The sequence below is a fragment of the Macaca thibetana genome, chromosome 13 (assembly GCF_024542745.1).
Source record: "Macaca thibetana thibetana isolate TM-01 chromosome 13, ASM2454274v1, whole genome shotgun sequence".
Taxonomy (NCBI): Eukaryota; Metazoa; Chordata; class Mammalia; order Primates; family Cercopithecidae; genus Macaca; species Macaca thibetana.
In genome coordinates, this window is record NC_065590.1 from 103,263,241 (window position 1) to 103,283,207 (window position 19,967).

The 19,967-nt window shown below is 41.1% G+C and overlaps 2 protein-coding genes across 12 annotated transcripts in view; one reads left to right on the forward strand and one right to left on the reverse strand.

The window, feature by feature from the left end:
• Positions 1-19,967, forward strand: part of ADI1 (acireductone dioxygenase 1) — an 847,802-nt gene that overhangs the window by 479,083 nt on the left and 348,752 nt on the right. The gene's annotated exons all lie outside the window — the stretch shown is intronic.
• DCDC2C (doublecortin domain containing 2C) overlaps positions 12,291-19,967 on the reverse strand; it is a 135,929-nt gene continuing 128,252 nt past the window's right edge. The window contains exon 12 of the mRNA XM_050754059.1: positions 12,291-12,658. The gene's annotated coding sequence lies outside the window, so the exon portion shown is untranslated. The remainder of the gene's footprint in view (positions 12,659-19,967) is intronic.

The following is a 19,967-nucleotide window of genomic DNA, read 5'->3' on the forward strand; positions in this document are numbered from 1 at the left end:
ATATATATACATGTATGTTTATATATATACATTTATATCATATATACATGTATATGTGTGTATATGTGTATGTATATATCTTTATATATATGTTTTATTTCTCTGAAAAACCCTAATACCACAACTGATATCCACCACAATGCTACAAGAACCAAATTTTTTCCCACTCTCTTATGTTCCACAAATTCCTGCTCATCAATTATGTCTTACACAAACCAACATATTCCACAGCACCTCATCGGATGCGGACAGCAGAGTGGCCACTCAAAAAAAATGCAGTATTGTTGTAGACGTCAAAGAAAAAGAAATCATAGCTAAGCTTCTAAGTAATCACGTAAAAATTACAGCTTATATGTGCATATTTCATTCATTAAAAACAAACTCCTAGACAACTTTACCCACTTATATATGACACATACAAAATACTTATTCTTTTCTGCATCCAAAATATAGCAAGTCTTAGAAAATTATTTCTCGAATTAACAATTCTCCTATAAACTCATTAGAATCGAAAACATAGTAAAAGATTAATTATGATATGTAGATTTTGTGCCATTTTTTAAAATTTCAATATACACAGATGAAACCAGAAACAGTCTAGACATCTGGTTACTGTTTCTCATTGACTGCTAAGCTAATTGTGGTAAAATATGAATGAGAACTCTAAAGTCTTGACTGTCTACAATCTGTAGGACTCTTCACTATTCTGTATAAGATCTCTCTTTATGATAGAAATATGAGTACTCACAGTAAAAAGATAGTTTGAGATCAACTATTTCAAGATACATAGCCTTCAATCCGAAATGTTGAGTCTGCCCCACATTCAAGATATTTAAAAACTGTATCTTGAAATACATGGACCTTTGGGGAAATAAATACAAGAAGCTGTATTTTTCATCTATGCAGTGGTGAGCTGGAGCCTGCTCCGTGGATCACAGAGCTGACTGCGCACAGCTCTTCCCAACAGCGTGGTCAGTGATGTCACGTTGGTAACTGGGTGTCCACGTGGGTGAGATGTTTATACTATGGAGGCAGACAAATGTTATAATAGGGCTTCCCACCCCACCCCCGAAAGCTGGTTGTTAAACACTTACTTTTTGTTTTTTGCCAAAATATTCTTGGTGGATAGAAACATATGGAAAGGAGTGAAACAACGATATAACTATTTTGAAATAACTTCAGAACTCATTAAAAAACAATATAAAAGGAATTATCATAGGGAAGTTTGTAAAAGGACAATGAGTAGCCTCAGTGACTTTTGGTTAACAAATTAGGTTGTCGATAGGATAAATACAAAGTCAGTTTTCCATGCTTTCATTGACTCATGTCTGCCACCAACCCCAACCTCTGTATTGAAACTTTAATATTACCATTAAAAGTGTAAACTATTTTTTGAGGTTTAAAGAATATGAAAAAGTGAAAACATGCCAAAAATAAGCATTTTGTGAGAAATTCTATGTTTTCATTGGTTTAATTTTAAAAAGTGTTTAAGGGAGATGTCATGACATCCAGGAGCTGTGCCTTGCTGGGAGCTCCTCTGCAGATCTGGGGCAGAGCTGGAGTTCCCTGACCTTTCTACCACAGTGAAACGTTTGGCTGTGTCCCCACCCAAATCTCATCTTGAACTGTAGCTCCCATAATTCCCATGTGTCATGGGAGGGAACCAGTGCAAGGTAACTGAATCATGGGGGAAGGTCTTTCCTATACTGTTCCTGTGGTAGTGAGTAAGTTTCATGAGATATGATGCCTGTATAAATGGGAATTCCCCTGCACAAGCCCTCTCTTGCTTGCTGTCATGTAAGACGTGCCTCTTTCCTCCTTTGTCTTCTGCCATGATTGTGAGGCCTCCCCAGCCATTTGGAACTGTGAGTGCATTAAACCTCTTTTTCTTTATAAATTAACCAGTCTTGGGTATGTCTTTATTGGCAGCATGAGAACAGACTAATATACACAGCCATCGGGAATTTGCCTACTATGTGCAGAACATCAGAAATAGGTCAAAATATGTCACCATGAGAAATAAGAAAAAAAAGATTGTCAGTTTTTTAAAATGTTGAGTATTTCCTATATGTCCTTTTTTTCTCAATTTTCAGGGCAGGGATCAGCTTAGCCAGTATGTAAACTTGTTTTCCCACCTAAAAATACGAGACAAAACTTTTTTTTTTTTTTTTTTGAGACGGAGTCTCGCTCTGTCGCCCAGGCTGGAGTACAGTGGCCGGATCTCAGCTCACTGCAAGCTCCACCTCCCGGGTTTACGCCATTCTCCTGCCTCAGCCTTCCGAGTAGCTGGGACTACAGGTGCCCACCACCTCGCCTGGCTAGTTTTTTTGTATTTTTTTAGTAGAGACAGGGTTTCACCATGTTAGCCAGGATGGTCTGGATCTCCTGACCTCGTGATCCACCCAACGAGACAGAAACTTTTAAGCTAATGTTGATATTGAGAGGTAAAGCCAGCTGGGCTTCTGGGTCAGGTGGGGACTTGGAGAACTTTTCTGTCTAGCTAGAGGATTGTAAATGCACCAATCAGTGCTCTGTGTCTAGCTAAAGGATTGTAAATGCACCAATCAGCATTCTGTAAAATCGCACCAATCAGCACTCTGTGTCTAGCTAAAGGATTGTAAACACATCAATCAGCACTCTGTAAAATGGACCAATCAGTGCTCTGTAAAATGGACCAATCAGAGCTCTGTAAAATGGACCAATCAGCAAGATGTGGGTGGGGCCTAATGAGGGAATAAAAGCTGGCCACCCGAGCTAGCAGCCACAAGCCTCTTGGGTCTCACTGCACGCCGTGGAAGCTTTGTTCTTTCGCTCTTCATGATAAATCTTGCTGCTGCTCACTCTTTGGGTCTACACTACCTTTGTGAGCTGTGACACTCACTGTGAGGGTCTGCGGCTTCATTCCTGAAGTCAGCGAGACCATGAACCCACCGGGAGGAACAAACAACTCCGGATAAGAGGTGTAACACTCATTGCGAAGGTCTGCAGCTTCACTCCTGAAGTCAGCGAGACCACAAACCCACCAGAAGGAAGAAACTCTGGACACATCTGAACATCTGAAGGAACAAACTCCAGACACCATCTTGAAGAACTGTTACACTCACTGTGAGGGTCTGCAGCTTCATTCTTAAAAGTCAGCGAGACCAAGAACCCACCAGAAAGAATAAATTCCAGACACAATATTACTGGTAAATGATGCCAAAGTCATACCATATCTAAAATTGCTTTTAAAAGTTACCTGGGCAGACAATTCTCAACCCCCAAGTTCCTATTCCAGCTTCATATTTCTTGTTAAGTATTTTATGCAAGGATTTAAAATGGGAAATGCTCATTATAGGGCAAACAAGGCATCAGATAAATCCATGATGTGCATTTACAGCTGGGCTTTCTCCGTACTTTCTTGTCAATTGTTTAGCAGAGTCACCAGCTGTTAATTTTTCTAGATATACCTTTTGAATAATAAGCACGGAGACCACTTAAAATTAACCATCATCTTAGTGATAAATTTACCATCTCCAAATACAACTGGTATTTGACATCTCCAAACACAACTTGTGCCCAACTGTTTCCGAATCTATTCAGCCATTACTGGTATGTCATGAAAAGACAAGACACACCTACGGACGGCCCCAGAAAGGCAGCAGGAAATGGCCAGGAAACCAACTAAAGTGAGCTGCCTGTTTCACACATACAGAAGACATACAACTTCCTGCTCTACCACGACTCATCCAAGATGCACCAGGCACGCCCTGCAGCAGCTGCAACAGTGGACACAAAATCTATGTTTTGGACAAATGAGAACCTCCCCAACTTCCACCGCCCCGACCCTGCGTTTACCCTGGTCTTCAGCACTCTTGATTTGCAGGTCCATGTAACAAATTTGGTTATCTTGTCTCTATTCCATATTGACTTGAATGTAGCTAATTACAGCCAGGAAGAGGGACAATCTAGACAAGCACCATGCAGGTGGTGAGAAGAGCTGGCTGGCAGGGCAGAGCCAGAAAGAGACCAGCTGAAAAACAGCAGACCAAAGACCTGAAACAGGCCATAAAACATTAATTTGTCCTTTTAGTATTCATCCTGAGTCAAGGTAATTATGTTTAATGAGGATGCATGATGCCTTTTTATAAAAACTCACATACCAAGGGTTTACATTGTGTACACGTGTGCATACAGGTGTGTGTGCAGGTGTGTGCACTCTGGGGTGACCGGAGCTCAGGGAAGAAATAAATCTCTACCCGGGATTCTGTGTCCCACGTGTCTGCTGCAGAGTGATTAAAAGCAAACCCTGGCCACTCGTGCTGTGCCTCCGCAAAGCGGCCGGACAGGTTCCAGCAAGGGTGGGTTCAGTGAGGAGAGGCATCCTCCCCTCTCATACCCTCATGTCAGTTTCTCAGGGAAGAAAAAAAAACTGACTCAAATCACCCCAGGAAAAAAAAAATCACATATTCTATAACTGTTTATCTTTACTTGGCAAAATCTCTCCACCTACTTCTTATTTCTTACCCTACTTATCTATTATCCTCCAAATCCCCTTATCCAAAGGGCAGAAAGATAAGAAAATGTTCTATCTTTTGGACAGAGATATCTTGCCAAGAAATCAAGCTCTTTAAAACTACCTATCAAAAGGCAAAACCTAAGACAGCTGTTTCAGGCAAAGATGGAGTCACAGGGACTGGATTTACTCCTTCGCTTAAATAACTAGAAAACCAGACGAAAATATAAGGTTTTCAGACAGTTGGCATTGCAGGACCACATGCCCTAAGCGAAGGGCAACAAAAAGAGAACCCAGGATTGCCCATCAGCTGCCTGGAGGAGGTTCCAGGCCAAAGGGCAGGGAGGGAACACCCAAACAGACTCCGGACGTCTTGGTGAGCAGCAAAGGCAGAAGACAGAAGATCAAGGAGGTGATGGGAGCAGAAATTTTCAGGGAAGAATAGCAGGGAGGAGGCAGCTGCCCCAGAAGCAGGCTCTGCAGAGCTGTTTGTGGATCTGCACATCCTCGAGAAATAACCACGCCCGGGAAGGGTCAGCCGCCATGAAGAAGCGGGCAGGTAGGTTCTCAAAGCACACGTGAGGCTTGGAATAGCTCGTGTTCCTGCCAAAGTGGGAAGACTGCGTCACACACACACAGGGCATCGTTACTGCCCCCATGGTCTGGAAGGCCCAGCCAAGTGCCTGCCTGTGATGCTGGCTTCACTGGCCGGATGCTGTGCTTAGAAGCCCCTGCTCCAGACCCAGCCCACGGAGCAAAGGTGAGACAGTAGCCCAAAGACAGTAGCGTGTGTAGGCTGACCAGGGAGCCATGAGGTGGCCCAGCCCTAAAGCTCCGCCCTGCAGGGGCGCTTGATACCCCATGGAAACGGGCCACATTATCACATCTTCTCCTTTTGCGTCTCAACCATCAAACGATGGCTTTGCTAAGTTAATCTTTCTCCTTCTGAGCTTTCTTGCACAAGTTCAGAATGTGAAGCCACAGCTGCTGGTGCCCCAGCTCCAGAGGAAGTATATGGAAAGAGCTGAGCTGTGCCAGTTTCGGATCAGTGTCACCAGGCGCTTCAAACAGAAAATCAACTTAATTCCAATAGTGGTTTGATTTTTCATTCAACTCATGGAATAAAATGAATGTTTTTAGAATTTGGTTCTGTTGAAAATGTAAGCACCTGATTATGACTGTGAATGATACGGTGAATTCAGTTAAGACAAAACTGTATGTTTTTGTAGGGATCTTATGAAGTCACATTTAAGTGGAGCCCTGTGCTGTGGTTTAATAACAATCTTACCAAATTAAAAAACCTACGGAAAAGAAACATACTTGGAATTGGTTGTGATATGCATGTATATTTCTAACAGCCAGAATAGAAACTGTCATTGTCAAAACTGATATTTTTTATATAGCAAAGAGCATATGAACTACAAAATGTTTTAGTAAGTTTTAAACAAAAAACAACTTCAGCATGACAATAGGCTCTTTTCTCTCTTGGCTTCCTGTTGTCCGTCCCATTGTAAAAATGTTTGCGCTTTGAAGAAACACTATGTAAATCAAAATAAGGGTTTTACAAGGGATTACATTTTTTTAAAGTTTTCTAAATTTTGGTTGCATTTTGTTCAAAATCAGTTAGGTTTTGATCAAATTATTCAACAATTAAACCAAACTTCCAACCGTTGAAGTTTTGGTAGTTTGTAATTATAGGAAAGTTTGAAAATAGGAGTTCAATGAAATTTATTCTTTCAAAAGCAAGTGAGGCATTCAACATATCCATAGAATGAGGAGAACGCAAGTGGACTTTGAACTTCTATAATCTTGCCTGGAAATATTTCAACTTGTAAAATTTTGTGATGAAGCACGTATTTTTAATTGGATGAGTTCATGTTTTGTACCACAATGGGATAAATCTAAGAGGCTCTATGATTTTGCAGCATATAAATTTAATAGAAAATTAAAAGATGTCAATAGAAACAACTTCTTAGATTAATTTTGTCTTGTAAAAACATTTGTCAATAAATGACATCTTAAATGGATACACGAAGACAGTATCTACAAAAATACTTGCCTAAAATATTTACAGTTTCAATATTTTAAAAATAGTATTGAGTTTCATACATTTAGCTTACCAGGCCCCTCAGCACTTCCAGAGACAGTACTTCCTCAAATTAAAAATCTAACAGTAGAGCATAGAGAGGAGAGTCCATGGGAGACGTGAAACATTTCAAATTTACTCATCACAAAATTCTACTTTGAAGAAGATTTTGGGAAATTTCTTTAAAAATTAAAAATAATTAGACTACATTAAAGCATATGTCTTTGGGAAAAATACCAGACACACAGTGTTAAATAAAGATAATTTTAAGAATATAATAAACACACGAGTATGTATAAAGAATAGTTATTTTGCTTTTTTAAAATTTAGATAACCCATATTTAAAACATCTATTTGTTTTGCCTTAATGAACATAGATATTTTGTATTTACTTTATATAAAAACTTGTTTTGGCCAGGCACAGTTGCTCCCTCCTATAATCCCAGCACTTTGGGAGGCCAAGGCAGGTGGATCACCTGAGATCAGGAGTTTGAGACCAGCCTGGCCAACATGGTGAAACCCCGCCCCTACTAAAAATACAAAAATTAGCCAGGCGTGGTGGTGCACACCTGTAATCCCAGCTACTCAGGAAGCTGAGGCAGGAGAATCGCTTGAACTCAGGAGATGGAGGTTACAGAGAGCCAAGATCCCGCCACTGCATTTCAGCCTTTGTAACAGAATGAGACTCAGTCAATAAATAAATAAAAACTTGTTTTGAAAAGTTTTAAATAAAACTATCTTCAGAGGCACCAATGTTATAAAATTGATTTGGTGGTCAAGAAATCTCTTTCCCTATCCTCCCTTTCCTCTCTCCCTTTCTCTGTCTTGCTCTTCACACACATACATAAATTATTACCCTCTTCTCACGGTCAAAAGCATCCTGGCTCCAGTGATAAGTTATATGGTCATCCTAATGACTGGCTCAGTGGACAGTGCTTCAACTTTCCCTTCCCTCTTTCTCATAAGCAAGGGGGGAAAATACCCACCCAATGTCAGGGGAAGGAGGCTGTCGTGTGTATCAGTCACAGAGACTGTGGGCTTGTGGGAGAGAGGATCTGATGTGTCACCCCCAGTGAAACTGCTGTCTGGGCAGCCGACCTGCCAATCTACTTCTTGTACTTCTATGAACCAAGATAGAACAGAATTAAAAATAATGTGGCAGGTAGATCACAAAGGAAACCTGCATTCCCACCATTTGCCATGTAATTTCATGGGGAAGCACTTCTGAAACAGCAGAGCAATGACCACCCAAAGCCCACTCCTCCATAAAAGTAAGGAGAATACCAGCTAAAGGGGCCCAAATCACCTTTTCTGGAACTCTAGAAATTAATCAAAAGGTTACAGCTATCCAAGGAGAATTTATTTAAGAAAAATAACTGAATGTCAGTAATAACAGCAAGTTCTGTGACATTTTAACTTGCCTGTTCCAACCTCTCTCTCTCCAGCTCAAGGGTAGCCTTGAAAACTGGTAGCCTTATAAATACAGTAGTTGTGAAAACTGAAGCTCAATACCCCTTGGGGAAAGAAGAGTGGGTTTAGAGCTCCCCATGCACTCATACTCAGAAAACTGTCACTATTTGACCTGTCTGGCAGTGTTATGAAGACTCCACTCTCAGAGCTTGTTTTTATTTGACCTCAGAGTTCTCCCTGGCCCTATCCTTGGGACATTTGTCAAAAACAATTAGTGGCAATTGTTTAACATCACAGCTATCTGACATGATAATACCAGTTGGGGCTAATAAGAGTCTGACCAACAATACTTTTTAGTACTAAGGAAAAACAAGGAAGTAAGGTGTTTACAGCGGGCTTTGCAAAGTTCTGACATATCTTTGAGACTCGAGATGGCCATGTACATGTGCATAGCTGTGTGCATGCCCAGGAAAGACCTGAGAAGGCCCTAAACCCTCACCTCTAGCTGAGCTTGAGGCTCTGCACAAGCAGGAATTGAAGGCTAAGGCAGAGTTGTAAACTCACTGCTGGAATATTGAAGGTGTGCCCCAACACACATACGGAACCCCCTCAGGAAAGACTGGAGACATTGAATCAAAACATTTCAGGAAATCTCTGTTCAATCATTAGCTTAACACTAAGCTCAACAAACTCTAAGTAGAATAAACACTCAAAGGGATCTATACTCAGACACATCATTATCAAACTATCAAAACACAAAGTGAGAATCTCAAAAACAGCAAGAAGGAAGTAACTCCTCACAAACAAGGGAATCTCACTAAGATTCACACCCATGTTACTAAACACTACAGTAAAAGCAGAAGCTCAAAGAGAATCACCACTGGGACAGCAATCACAAAAACAGTCACCATGAGCATGAAAATAAGAAATATCTGAAAAAAAGAAAAAAGAACTTCCAAACAGCAATCCTTGGACAACATATACTCCTCCCAGAACTCTGGAAGAAGGCTTTTGATTTCTTCCCAGCCTTCAATAGCCTCTGCCACTTCTATGGTAGCAAAACCAGTTTCTTTGCCCATACTTTTTTCTGTAAAAGAGAAATATGTTTCCATTGTTTCTTTTCTTTCTGGTTTCCACTGCTCAGCTTGGAAGGCTCAGCAGACATTTCAAATTCCCCTCTTTACTCACTTTCTCACTTCCTCTTGTGTGCTCCAAGTAGGTTCTGACACTGTCAGATCAGGGTGCCTTCTTTGGTTCCCTTTTATTTCTGACACAGGTATTTGTTTTTTGACATTCTTCTATAGTTTTTGCCTTATGGGATCTCCCATAGTGAGACATGAAAAATTGTTGAGTTTTGATTCTGCCAAAGCATCTATTATTCAAACAAACCTTGTGCCTTCTCAACTCTGATGTTGTATAATTCCACTCAGGAAGTATTTGCTCACCAATCCTCCCTTTACCCCAGGTGAGACTTAATCTATCATTATCCTGCCTGCCTCTCTTTCAGTAGCTCTCTTGCTGTCTGTACCTTTCCTTAGAGACCTAAGTCTATAAACTATCCATGCATATTTTCCAAGGGCAAATGCTAAATCTGATGCTCTTCCTAAAATATTGTATCATGTTCAATTCATGGAATAATACTTGAAGTACTCTATTCTTAGTGTCTCGGTCCTCTCAAGTCTAACTTGATATAATCCTAAGTCTTTAAAAGATGATGTCCAACAGTACTTACTACTGACTCCACGCCAGCGGCTTCAAGGAGTGTCCTCCAAGAGGCTCTTCACTCAAGAACCCCTTTAAAGAAGTAATCTATCTTATCCCCTTAAACTTTCTCTTCATATGTTGTACTTCATTAGGTCCCACCATTTTTCCTGATATAATAGCAACTTACAATCTTTTTCCTAGTCTTATATTTTAAAAGCAATTTTATAACTATCAACCCTAGCCTTCATTATTAAAATATTTCCTGAGACCTGAAAATATCACATATTCTCTTTCATGCCTCCCTAAGCTGTCCTCTAAGATTGCCAACTTTGTCTCAAAGAATGCTCTCTCATTTTCCAACTTGATGAACTTATCATCCTTATTTTCCCTTCCATTTTTTCTTTTCAATTTGTCAGAGGCATTCAAACAAGAACAACTCCATCTTGAATAGGGGCTGAGTAAAATGAGGCTGAGACCTACTGGGCTGCATTCCCAGATGGTTAGGCGTTCTAAGTTACAGGATGAGATCAGAGGTTGGCACAAGATACAGGTCATAAAGATCCTGCCAATAAAACAGTTTACAGTAAAGAAGCTGGCCAAAACCCATCAAAACCAAGATGGCAACAAGAGTGAAGTGACCTCTGATCGTCCTCATTGCTACGCTCCCACCAGCACCATGATAGTTTACAAATGCCACAGCAACATCAAGAAGTTACCCTATATGGTCTAAAAAGGGGAGGCATAAATAATTCACCCTTTGTTAATAGCGTATAATCAAGAAATAATCATATAAACAGGCAATCAGCAGCCTTTGGGGCTGCTCTGCCTATGGAATAGCCATTCTTTTTATTCCTTTACTTTCTTAGTAAACTTACTTTCACTTTGCACTGTGGACTGGTCCTGAATTCTTTCTTGTGCAAGATCCAAAAACCCTCTCTTGGGGTCTGGATCAAGATTGCTTTCCAGTAACAAAATCTTAAGCTATAACTTTTAAATTGGCACTCATCATTGTCCATTTTTCTTAAAAGTTTACTTAACCTTTTATTGCATACCATTTGCTCTCTTTTAAAATCTGTTACATCCTCTCTTTACTCTCAATTGCTGACATGACTGTATGCTTCATTTGAAAATGTGAAAGCAACCAGAGAGATTACCACCATCTAACCTATGACCGTGCCTGCAACAGTATATCTCATTCTGTCCTGTTCAAACAGCAGTAGTACCAAGTGTCCATACAGCCCTCCCTCCACATGTTCTTATATCCTGTCCCTGTGGCTTTCTTAAGAATAGAAAATCTCACTCTTTCTGTGGTATATCATTCTAATAATTGCCTACAACATGTTCTAGTATCAATCATTGAGAGAAGACAGAAAGAAGAGGAGGAAGCTAAGGGAAATTGAAAACCCTATCTTGAGATCCCATATCTTGGTCCAGCTACTGCCCCATCTCCCTGCTACATTCATAGGATAATTTCTCCCAAAGTTTTATTTGTTCTTCTGCCACATTTTCTCTCTTCTCTCCCTCTGGGGCTCCAATTTCATCTATATTAAGCCTTTTCACGATGTTCGCACGTACCTTATATTCACTTGGGTATTTTCTGTTTATTGTCTCTTTCTGTGTTTGGTTTGGATATTTTCTATTGATCTGTTTACCAGTTTACTAATCCTGTTTTCTTCTGTGTTTGGTATGTCATCACCTCCATTTATAGTTATCTTCAGATATCATATGTGTCTGTTCTAAAATTTCTTCTTGATCCTTTTGTGCAGATCCTCCTTCTTCAGTGAAAGTCTCTACATTTTCCCTCTATCTTCCTGAATATATTATTGTCATTTTAAAATTATTTTTGTTAACATCTGTACTGTGTGATTGCTGCCTCACTTGTGTTTCTCTTGTCTGTTTAGTCTCTTGATTTTCAGTTATGTATTCCTGTGTCTCATCATACCTAACAATCTTTCATTGAATGCAAGGCATTGTATTTAAGACAATGATATCTTCCTCCAGGGAGGAGTCTCCCTTTTCTGATAAACTAGAGTGAGACCGATTATTTAATCCCATTGAGAACTAAGCCACGAGGGAACTGGACTGCACTGTTCCTGAGACCCAGCTACCTTTTCTCTCTCCTTCTAGAACATGAATTCTGTGAACATAGAGCTCTTATACGTCTTGCTCATCATTTTCTTCTTTTGAGGGACAAACAAAATACTCCATGGGGCACTGCAGAGGCACACATCAATCAGATCATTGATTCAAATTATAGTTTCAAAAAGTGAACAACCAGTAAAAATAAACCATTCATTGTTCTGAATATAAAATTACAAGAACAAAAACAGTTTATATGTGACTTTCACCAACCTTCTCTAATTTAGCCATCAAGTTAATTCCTGAAAATACAATTGCGTTTTTCATATACGGCCTGCTGGTGGGCACTAAAATATTGAAATAATTTATGAAATAATTAGTTAAAAGTTTATACCAACATAGCTTTACATCTTATTCCATTTCTATTCATTCAATTAACAGATAATTGGATTGAAATAATATCTGAATGAAATAATTATCTGATAATCATTGAATTGAAAGCACCTAGCAAACATACCAGGCAACTGAAAGGAGGAGGGTAACAGATTCCAGACATAATCGTGTTGGAAAACCAGGCACTCTGCAGCCTCACTCTCTGTGGGAAATCTTTCTGATGGCCATCTTGTAAGAAGCTAACATGGTAATAAGATTTCCCATATTTTAAACTGCCCTTCCATGAAAAATAAAAGGTTGATGAAACAGAAAAATGACTCAAAAAATGCGCTATTGCAAATGCATGCTCAAGTATAAACCCAAAGTTGCAAGTTGGTTTCTTACCCACCAACTCCTCGGTGCAGAGTGGAATCTGTATAGTTTCGATGAAATCGGTAAAGTGACACAGCAATGCTTTCAGATACAGGCATTATGTAGAGACGTTCGTTAAACTGAAGAAAATAGCAAATGAGCTGTGTTAGGGAGAAATATTGTGTCTATGGTTCTCAGTGTTTTTGCAACTCAAAAGAAAGTTAATTCTCTGCAAGTTTTTGTTAGTGAGCATGTGGTAGGCTGACCAGAGCAGGAATACATGCAACAGCATTCAAATCTGCTCCACAGGCTGGCTTTGAGAAGACAAAAAGACTTTCCCATTTTAACAATCTCTTTCACACAAACATGCACCAATTTTAACCATCCTATTAAAAGAGAAACAAAAGGGGCTTTGTATCTTTTAAAGTTACAGAAACATTCCTAAAAGCCTTCCAATGTTCTCAAGTGCTTGAGATCTGAAGCCACTTGGGTGCACTTAAAAAAGAAATTTCAACTTGTGTTGGGGCTATGGCATTACTGATTGAGGTTTTGGGAATTAATACAACAATCCTGAACAATTCCAACAAATAAAATTACGGGAGAAAAAAGCTCCCGTATAGACTAGTTGAATTTAGAATATGTGAACACGGGTTGTAAGCTATTGAAAGTCTTTAAAGATTTTGGAAATGAGTCCACACAATACATAAAATCTGGCTGTTTTCAAAAGTCCATATAAGTTTCAGAACAATCTAGACAGTTAACACTTGGAGTTAAATAAAAATAAATTGTAAGGCAGACCAACTTCTAAAACACTTTTAAGCATCAGCAAAAATATAAGTTGAAACTACTGATCCTGCTGCCAATAGTTAAAACTATTGTAACAATAAATATAACAGTAAATACATTTAAGCTTTAATATGACAATGTTCAGTGCCTTGGAGATGAAGACATTTAAGTTTCTATTGTGAACATTTAACCTTGTTGATAGCACATAAATTTTTACCAAAACATAAACAATCTATACCATCTTTATATATGACTAGAATACAAACAAAATAGAGAGCTAAAAGCTACAAGTGTGTCTCAGCAAAACACTCTTCAAATTCCTAAGACAAACAGAGCAAACTGAAGGCACACATAATTTGCTGAAATTAAAATCTTTGCCAAAGAAAGACTGTTAAATCTCCCCAGACTGGTAGATTACATATGTGTGTGCATCCCTGGGAGGGATATATATATATATATATATTAGGCCGTGTGTACATACACATACACACACACGCACACACATGGTCTAATGAAGCCACATGGGTACTATTTTTTGCCTTAATAAAAATAAGTAAATAAGTTAATAAAATCCTTTTCCCAGCTGTATAAGTCTGTTCTCAACTGCTATAATGAACTACCCGAGACTGGGTAATTTATTAAGAAAACAGGTTTAATTGGCTCACAGTTCTGCAGGCTATATAGGAGGCATGGCTGGGGAGCCCTCAAGAAACTTACAATCATAGCAGAAGGGTGAAGGGGAAGCAAGAACCTTCTTCACATGGCAGAGCAGGAGAGAGTGAAGGGGGAAGCGCTACACACTTTCAAACAACTGGGTCGCGGGAGCACTCAGTCACTATCACGAGAACAGCAAGGGGGAAGTCCACCCTCTTGATTCAATCACCTCCCACCGGCCCCTCCTCCAACACACGGGGATTACAATTCAACGTGAGATTTGGGTGAGGACATACAGCCAAACCCTGTCACCAGCGAACCCTGGATGTTTTTCCTTTTCACTTTGAACTAGTTATTCAGAAAGTAAAACATTTTTACACTTTAAACTTTACATAGCAAAGGTTATCAGTACCTGTTTTTGTGACAACCTCCAAGTTACACATGAATGCGATACCTTCCCATACACATTCCAGGAAAAAAATACAATGAAGGGAAAATATACACAGGTTTTCTCAACTTCTTCTCATTTTCTGAATGATCTTTTGGGGGCTTAACAATAAAGAACCATATTTCATTCTTTAAAATGTTTACTAAAAAGACATATCACCGAGAAAGGGAAGAAGAAGAATATGGAGCTCAACTGGGAACCTCATCTTTGGCTTTTGAGAAGACACCACTGTGTGTGGCTTTAGTTTCACCCCCACATGTGATTTTCTTGCTGTGAAAATGTCCATATGTGACATGGAAGCCCCATGGTTGAAGAAAAGTGGACTCCAGATAGATAATAAAGGTGGTTTTGTTAATCTACGGGTTTCCACTCCTGGGCCATCTGAAAGACACAGAAAAGCAGGTTAACAGAAAACATCGCTAAGCTGTGACCTGGCCACAGTTTGCTTCTGGTTCCCCCAGGAGCTGGCATTTCTGATGGATTCTGGATTCTGGGTGTTGTTCCTGGGAGGCATGGGGTGGGACCTGGCACCTGCAGCACGCACAGCAACTCACGGCACACCCAACGGCAACATGCCGCCGTGCAGAGCCGCCGCAGGAAACCTGGAACACTGATTTTGAAATTAGCTTTTGCGCAGTGCTGGTGCCCACTCCGTTTCAGTTCATCTAAATCACCCCTTACCATTCCTCTGCCCCTTCCTTCATCTTCTCCTGCTTCTCACTCCACAGCCCCCATCCTGACCAACCAGCATTGAGTGTTGAGTCTACAGCAGTGTTCGAATCTGGATCGTTTGGTTCAATCACAGTGCTGAGTAACTCTCTTGAAGAGCTATTTAAGTCATCCTCCTAGTACCGGGACCACTCTAAAACTAAGCCCCAAAAGGTGAACATCATCTAGAGGCAACATTCTAAATTTCTTAAATTATGTATCCATTAAGTAAAATGAATCTCTTTTACCTCTAGTAAAATGTTCAGAGTGATTAATTCCATTTGATTCATACAAAAAATTCAATACTAAGGAAGATAGAGTACTATAACAGACCTGAAATCAAATTTTATAAAAGAAGAAGCCTGGGCAACACAGTAAGACTCCATCTCTCCAAAAAAAAAAAAGTAGCCAGACGTGGTGGCTCATGCCTGTAGTCTTAGTTACATGGGAGGCTGAGGTGGGAGGATGCTTGAGTCTGTCATTGTGCCACTGCACTCTAGCCTGAGCGACAGAGCGAGACCCTGTCACAAGGAAAAGGAGGAGGAGGAAGAGGACGAGGAGAAGGGAGGAGGGGACGGAGGTTGGGGAGGAGAGAAGAAGAGGGAAGAACAGGAGGACGGGGTGAGGAAGAAAGAAGGAGGAAGAAGGAGGAGGAGGAGGATGAAGAAGAGGAGGAGGAGGGAGGGAGGAACGAAGGAAGGAGGGAAAGAAAAACATGAGTTCCAGTCCTGTCCCTGCTCCCTCCAAGCTACAAGTCTCATGTGACTTCAGGCCAGCCACCCAACCCCTATGGGTACTTCACAATGTCTGTTGGGAATTCTGTGATCTCTAAATTTGTTTCCAGCTCTAACAAACTATGAATCTACTATCATTCTCATTTTACAGAAGACAGCTAATGTTCACCGAGGAAAAGTAAATTGTTCGAGACCCTGTGGTCAACAAATGGTGGAGCCAGGGCCGGGCTCTCTTAGCCCTAATCCATTCCTTCCACAGCAGCTTGCTGGTCTAAACCACAAGCACTAGGGCAGCTGGACAAGAAGTCACCAACAAAAGCAATTAGAAATGCAGTTTCAAAGTTCTTTTTCCAGCACTAAAACATATACTTAGAATGAAACCAAATCAAAGTAGATGTGCTGTCTAGCAGAAACTTATTAACTAAAAAATGCTCGGGATGAGATGGTGATGGTTCCTATTGGATTACAAATTTCCCCCTTAAAGTGTTACAAATGCTCTAGTCAAGTCTAAGAACAAATCAAGAAGCCCAAATATGGTGAATAATAACTTTTCTTTCTCCTTCCATGTGCAACACTGTATATACCACTAATTGGCAGATGGTGTGAAAGTGGTCTGATCTTTAAGAGGACTCGGACCATCCCAGAATCCCCGTTGCCATCTTTGTGCTAGCCGGCAAGAAGCTCAGCCAACCTGGAGTCAAGGGCAGGCCTCATCTCAGTGGGGACTCGGCCTGTCTTCTCTCACTTGGTAACAGAAACAAAAAGACAACCACCCGAATGGAGTAACTGGAGTCGCCGACATTTCTTAGTGCCTTTTGTGTGTCCAGTACCGTTCTGCTTATGGTAAGTAATTTCCCCAACAGCCTATGAGTTAGTTATTATTATTAGCTCTAAACTGAGACACAGACCTTGTGCACACCCTTAATGAGGAGAGAAGCCAAATCTGTATACTGACTTAAGAGTCCATTCTCTTAGCCACCAAAAATGTACATAGGATGCTACTGTCCACTTAGGACGTATATGGCATATATATATATATATACACACACACACACACACACACACACACACATACACACACCTGTATGGGCAAATACATGTACACAGATGTATATGTTGCGTGTAGATAAAAATAGATACGTATAATTATTATAATATGCCTTAATTCACTTTTGAAAAGGAGAACACGTTAGAGGTAACTATGTAAACGTGCCGTTTGCAAGGTGGCTAAGTCACTCTGGAATGCCAGGTATGGGTTGACAGTGTAAGAAGGGAAGGTCAGCCCCAATGGGCAATGATTCACCCAGTCTTGCTAACAACCCTCTTCCCTCCCAGACTTGCACAGTTAGGGAATAGAGGAAGGAATTCCACATGAATTTCAGCTTACAACATGTGTTTAAGAACTTAAAGTCTTGCCACCAAAATAGGAAATTCACGATTTTAATATTCCACCAGCTATACCTCTTTAGCATAATGTGAAAAAATGTCCACTTTTATTTTCATTTGTCTTGCGATCCTTTCTAGTTTTTGACTGTTTTCTTCACAACATGGTTGGCATTTTGTTCTCATGGTATTTGTTGTTTTATTTGTTACCCCTGAATCATGTGTTTCTGAGACGGTCGTGCCAGGCGTGGCTACGTGGGCAACTCCGGCATCTCGGGTGGCTGCTCTTGGCATCACTGTCCTGAGGATGGCTGCATGGGCAACTCTGGCGTCTCAGATGTCTGCTCTCAGGATGACGGACCTGAGAACGGCTGTGTGGGTAACGCCGGCGTCTCAGATGTCTGCTCTCAGGATGACGGACCTGAGAATGGTTGTGTGGGGGGACTCTGGCGTCTCAGATGTCTGCTCTCAGGATGACGGACCTGAGAATGGTTGTGTGGGGGGACTCTGGCGTCTCAGATGTCTGCTCTCAGGATGACGGACCTGAGAATGGTTGTGTGGGGGGACTCTGGCGTCTCAGGTGGCTGCTCTCAGGATGACAGACCTGAGAATGGTTGTGTGGGTAACGCCGGCATCTCAGGTGGCTGCTCTCGGTGTGGCTGTCCTGAGAATAGCTGTGTGGGGGACTCTGGCATCTCAGGCGGCTGCTCTCGGTGTGGCTGTCCCGGCATGGCTGCTCGGAGGACTCTTGTTCCTCAGGTGTTTGTTCTTCTTGTCTTGGTGATGATTTCTCTTGTGATTGTCTCATCGGTGGTTCTCTGTGGGCTTCTATTTCTACTGGGGTTTCTAGGAGTACAGGTGTATTTTTTTCCTCTAGAAGGTCAAATGGTTCTTTTTCTTGTTTTCAGTAAACAAAACAAAATCACCAATAAACATAGTAGCCATCTAAACCGACTGAAATAAATCATAAAAAGACAAACATCGCTGCTATATCATTGACTTAGTAGTGACAGTGATAATACTAACAAAAATACTTTGCACATAGGGTATTACATGTGCAATGTGTTTTTGCATGCATTATCTCAAACAAGCATAAAATATGATGGGAGACCATCAGAGAAGCTATAATCAAAGATGTGTTACCAAATGCTGATTACACAGACACAATCCCATTAGTCATTTAAAAACTGAAAAGACACAGGGAAGATTCTTGCTTTTTCTGAGTAAGTGAAACAGAAAAGGCATTTTTAGTAAAATGAAAAAGAAAGAAATCAGAGTGCAGGAGAATCTAGAGGCCATGTCCTTCACCCCAACACATGAGAACCAACCTTCGGCGCTCAGGAAGAACACCCCACCGCCATCAACCTTTCACTGGCCAAACTACATTTCCCAGTGCTAACACTACCTTTCCCACGGGGATGAATGCCATTTGGCAGAAGATATTAAAAAGATGCTCCTGAAAACTAAAAACAACACCCTTTGAAATAACACTTGAAAAGATGTCTTCAGTGGGGAGCCTTGCAGAACCTGAGATGGATCAAGTCGCTCAGCTGACATTGAGATCTTGGCATGTTCACACACTTCCTTCCCCAAAACCTGCTCATCCCCTTGTTTTCAGAAGCAATGCGCAGACTCAAACCAGAAATCTCTACTCCAATTTCATTCGCGCCCCCCATATCCACTTTGTGGCCCAGTGCAGTCAATTTTGTCTACTCCCAGGAATCTGTCACTTCTTGTCTGGGTCCCTGGGTCCCACCCCTGCCTGGGTCCAGGCCTTCACACCCAAAAGAGAGAATACGATGCACACACACAATACTCTCATCCCTCTCCCTTCTTCCCCTGCTATCACAGCCCCTTCTTAGAAACATATATTTGATCACATCATCTCCCTGCTTTAGCATTACCTACAGGATAAAGACCATAATCCTTACGTTGACAGACGAGGGCATGGCGACCATGACCAGGTGACCATCAGAGATGCAGAGCTGCCCGAGACTGTGTTACCAGACAGTGCACAGCTAAACGGGCCCAGGCGACTAGTTCAGACCAAAGGGATGGGAAACGGGATGTGTCCCTTCTGGGCTGAGACGGCTGGGTATCTAATGTGGCTTCCTACGTCTTTCCTTCCCCTCCTATAGCAGACTCAGACTGTGTGTTGAAGACAGCAGCATGACAAAATCAAGGATCCCTGAGTCACCACGTGGAGGAGAGCCACCCAGGAAAGCCTCCAATCCACAGTAGGCTGCTGTGATCAAGAAATAAGGATTTATTGTCTAAAGCCACTGAGATTTGGAATTTATTTATGTATTTATTTTTTACTACAAATTAGCCTTGCCTTTTCCCACTGATGGACCTTAAAAGCTGAACCTTGTCTGTATCTCTGTCTTCCTCACATACTATTCCTTCCTCAGAAACATTCACTTTTTGCTCCAATTGCCCCAAACTAGTTGCACTCCCCCAATGCACCCTCACTCTTCCATGCACTTGACTAAGCTGACCCCTCTGCCCACCACCCGCTTCCTCACCCTGTCAAGTTGGCAAATTCCTACAAGCCCTTCCCAATTCATTTTCGCAATCCTCTCCTTTATAACACATTCTATAAATCCCTGCAGCCTCCCTCCCAGGCCCAGACAGTCAATCGTTCTCTCTGTGGTATATTTCCAGGGTACCCAGTACACACCTCTATTTTAACACTTATCTCTCTTATTAGATTTTCTTGTCTATAGATCTGTGCCC